At 61.5% G+C, this 4,366-nt stretch overlaps 1 protein-coding gene across 7 annotated transcripts in view; it reads right to left on the bottom strand.

Annotated features, from left to right (window-relative positions):
• The window catches only part of PTPRF (protein tyrosine phosphatase receptor type F), an 85,884-nt gene extending 81,775 nt beyond the window's left edge, over positions 1 to 4,109 (bottom strand). For 4 of the 7 annotated variants that reach the window (XM_081818255.1, XM_081818257.1, XM_081818258.1 and 1 more), the window contains exon 1: positions 3,952 to 4,109. The gene's annotated coding sequence lies outside the window, so the exon portion shown is untranslated. The remainder of the gene's footprint in view (positions 1 to 3,951) is intronic. The other 3 variants (XM_081818256.1, XM_081818261.1, XM_081818262.1) reach the window with 1 other exon arrangement.
• Positions 4,110 to 4,366: the final 257 nt, after the last annotated feature.

Here is a 4,366-nt window from a genome sequence, read left to right as displayed (position 1 = left end):
GGAGAGCAGGTCCCCTAACCTTAACAAGGTATTGTTTCAAAGGCGCCCCCTTGCCAGCCCCCACCCCGTGATTCTGAAGAGGGTGGATCTGCACCAGCCCCTCCGATAATTTCAATAATGACTACTTGCTAATACTATTGAGGTATCATGCTTACTAGAGGCCAGGCCCTCTTCTAAGTACCTCCTGCATATCCGGCCTTAATCCTCATCACAACAGCACGAGGCACGGAATTGTCTTATACCCACCTAACAAAGGAGAAGACGGATTCAGAGATGTTAAGCAACTTGCTCAAGGTCACACTGCTCCTTAGCCGAGTGGCACCTCAGCAGTTTGGAACCAGAGCCTGCACTAACCACTGCCGAGCACGGCTCAGCACTCTCTCAGCCCCCTCCTGGATGTCTCCTCTGCCCGCACTGGAACTCAAATGTCCCAAGCATCTCAAAGACAACGTGTCCAACCGCGAGCTCGAGTTCATTCTCCACCCCCTAAATCTACCTCTCCTCCCTGTCCCAGCTCAGTGACGCTGCAGGGCCTTCAGGAAGGGCCCCACCCAGTCACTCCCAGGAACCTGGACCCCTTCCTCTTCCTCTCTTCCACCTCCACATCCAATAAATCATCCTGTCCTCATAAATGTGCCTTCTAGTTGGCTCCATGCTACTGCCCTATCCAAGACACCATCACCTCTCACCTGACTTACCCGCACCCTCCTCACTGGGCATCCTGGGTCCATCCACTTCCCATAACCACAGAATCCTCTTCCGGAAACGTAAATCTGATCCTAGCACATTCCACCCCTCCCCCTCCCCCAGCTTTAAATCTTTGGCGGCTCCCTTCTGTGTTCTCAGAGTAAAGTCACAGCTATTTACAGGACATTAAAGGCCCTCTGGGATCTGCTATACCTTAGAATACCTCAAGACCTCTGAGTCTTCACCCACACTATTTTCTCTGCCTGGGGTGCTCTTTGTTCAACTGGAAAACTCCTGTTCATTCCTCAAAACCCACTTCAGATAGCCCTTTCTCGGTCTCTTCTGGAAGTCATCTGACTTTGACCCCTGAACTCTCCCTTGCCTCATGTGGCGGCAGCTTCCCCGACCTTGTGATGTCTGCTCAGGACCACAGCTGCTTTAGATGAACTGACGCTGAGCTCAACCTCAGCTGTTCCTGAGGGGAGGGCTGCCTCTTCCGCACAGCTGCTAGTCCCCTCGGAAGCAGGGCGGCCCGGCTGAAAGTGCCTAGCCCAGTGTCTGGCACACTGTCGGCAATCAGTAAGAGGTTAGTGAATTGCTCTGCATTCCCATGATGCAATCTGTTCCCCCAGGGACCATGAGCTTCTCAAGGGCAGGGCCCTGGCTGCAAGCTGGGCCCAAGCACACAACAGTGTCGGTCACACGAGGAGGGCCTGCCACTGCTGATTACCCACTGCCACAGCTCCCTTGGATGCTCACAACAGTCAGGGCTGGATTAGCTGTCCCATTTCACAGGGGGTGAAACTGAGGCGCAGGGAGGAAGAAGCTGGAAAGTGCAGAAGCTGTGACATGTGTCACAGTCTCTATCAAAGAGGCCTGGGTCCCACTTGCCCCTAAGGGCCCTCCACACTGAACTCCTAGTCAGGGCTGATGGGAGACAGCGGGGAGATCGCAAACCACCAGGGCCAGCATTTTGCTGCATATCAATCCAATTCCCAAGAAAAGCTTTTCAGCCCATCTACTCTTCCTGCAGCCATCCCCCTCCAACTGCTTCACCAGCCCCCAAATCAAGGCCCTGGACACCACCCCATGCTCACAGTGTGAACAAGGCTCAACAGAGAGGTCAGGAGCTGCAGAGGGAAGGACAAGGAGGAAGGAAGGAATAACACTAAAACAATTTCCTTGTTGAAAGAAAGAGGGAAGGGAAAGAGCAACTGGAGAGGAAAACCAAACTACAGACACATTTCAAATCACAAGGGGGAAACTGAGCCAGCCAAAATGTGCAAGAAAATGTGTGCAGGAAGAGTGCGCTAGACTGTGAGTGTGCACACACCCTTCCCTGGGATGTGCAAAGGGGTGCTATGAGGGCACAAGTGGGCACACAGAGTGGTGCGTGGGCACGCAAGCCCAGTAGCTGCCTGAGCTCCGGCTGTGGGGCAGGCCCCCGTGTGCAAGTGTGAGGGCAAGAAGGCAAGTAGATGTGCAGTGTGTGTGTGTGGGGGGGAGCTGAGTGTGGGAATGAAGGTGTGTGTGTGTGTGTGTGTGGCCTGTGCCCGGGGCTGCGGATGTTGGGGGCTGTGCTTGGGGAATTACACCTGCTCCTTCTTGAAGCCCTAGGCTCATTCATATAATCAGTGAAAAACAGGGATTTTCTTGCTCCCTGAAGCAAGAGTTAATAAGGCGCCAAGCATAGAATTTTCTGAGATTTCCTCTCAGAACCCTCCTCTGGATCCCATCAGATCTCTGATGCCTCCCAAAGGATTCTTCAGCAGATCCCTTCCCTTCCCAGGGGATCCCTCACCACTGAGGGTCCCCCAGAAAGATCCTCCTGGATCTTTTTCTAGGCCTCCCACCCCAATGCACTCCCCTGGATTTTCTGGCCAGATTCCGCACCAGGTCACTCTGGATCCCTGCCCTTGTCTCTTCAGGAACCAAAGTGAAGCCTTCATCACCAACACCCAGCAGTCCAGCCTCCCAGGCTCTGCCTGGCCGCCCTCAGGGGAATCCAGAGAATCCCCTCCCTTCCAGTTCACAGCTCGGGTACCGGGCTCCCACCGCCCAACCTGCTCCACCCTGGGGGCCCTGCACTGCGCGGGGCTGGGGGGGGTCGTTGAAATGGGGAGAAAGCCTAGCCCCTCCCCCACCCTGGGGATGGAAGAACCAGAGAGGCGGCATTCCAGAGAAATGAGGAGGGGGCCTAGCAGAGCGCGGGCAGAGATCCTGGTCAGTGGGAGACAGAGACACCGAAAAACCAATAGAAGACGAGAGAGAGAGACAGAGACAGAGACAGAGATGGGGAAGGGAGTACAGAGAGACGCGGGGAGGAAGAACAGAGAGGCCCGGGGAGGGAGCCACACACAGCGGGAGAAACCCTGGGGGGGCGGGGGGTGAGACTGGGAGGCAGCGACACAGGGAGATAGAGATACAGACATTGAAGGGCACTGAGACCAAGACACCCAGGAAAACAGAAGCTGAGCCTGAAATGTGGGCACAGCGATGGGGACCGGGGCACACCGGGACGGGACGGGACGCGGGGCGGCGACTGAGTGAACTTTCCGGAGCGGGTCCGAGTGGACACGTCCTCACGGGACAGGTCGTTCCGGGGCCTTCAGGTCTTTGCGCCGGGGTGGGGGTGGGCACAGCCCGCCCCGGCCCCTCCCCTGCCCGTGCCCGCTACCGCGGCAGGCGGGGGGCTCCAAACTCGCGCCCGGCGCACCCCGTGCCCGCACGTGCGCCTGGGCCGCGAGCGAGCCGGGGGCGCGTCGGCTGCGGATCCCCTGCCAGCTGGGAGGGGGCGCCTGTGCGGCGGGGGCGGGGGCGCGGCCTGGACCCGCCCGGGGCTGGGGTGGCGGTGGGAGGTGGAGGGCCGCCCCCGGAGCGCGGCCCGCCGGTGGGGGGAGACGAGGCGGGACCGAGGACGCGGAGCACAAATGCAAAGGGAAACTTTGCACTGGGGGGCGCGGGCTGCGGCTCAGGTGCGGCGCGGAGGGCGGGGAGGAGGGGGGCGGCGGGGGGCGGCGAGGAGCTAGCCAGCCGGCGGCGGCACCAGTGGTGGGGGGGGCGCGTCTGCCGCGGGGTAAGCGCGGGGAGGAGCCGCCAGGCTCAGAGGGGGGGCCCAGCCGAGGCTGCGGGCGCGGCAGGTGGGGGCGCGGCCCGGCCTAAGCGGCGCCTCTAGCCCCGCTCGGAGGACGCGGGGAGGGGGCGGCGGGAGCCGGGAAGGAACGGATGCGGAGGGGACTGGAGGGGGGCCCGGGGGTCACTCACCGCCTATCCAGGGGCCGTCGGTCCGCATGTCCCCCCCCCCAAGCCACTGGGGCCGCTGCTCCCGCTGCTCTTCTGCCGCCGCCGCCGCCGCCGCCGGGTCCCACTCCCCCCACCGCCACCCGAGCCGGAGCCGGAGCCCGAGCCGGAGCCGGAGCCGGAGCCGGAGTCGGAGCCGCCGCCTCTGCCGCCGCCGCCACCGCTCCCGCCGCTCCCGCGCCAGCTCCAGCCGCGCGCCCCCGCTCGCGCCCGCGCCCGCGCCCCTGCCCCTGCCGTGCGCGTCCCCGGCGCCGCCCCTCCCCTCGTGCACTCTTACTCGTAGAGCGGTGGAGCCGCGTAGGCCCAGCGAGGCCACAACCCAACCCTGAGTCTCGACCGACTGGAGCTCCAGTGTTGAACCAGAACCCCAGTCATGAGC

Source organism: Leptonychotes weddellii, chromosome 4, assembly GCF_054177405.1.
Source record: "Leptonychotes weddellii isolate Sample4059 chromosome 4, ASM5417740v2, whole genome shotgun sequence".
Lineage (NCBI taxonomy): Eukaryota > Metazoa > Chordata > Mammalia > Carnivora > Phocidae > Leptonychotes > Leptonychotes weddellii.
The sequence above is the reverse complement of the archived record's forward strand: the minus strand, read 5'-3'. Positions and strand labels throughout refer to the sequence as shown.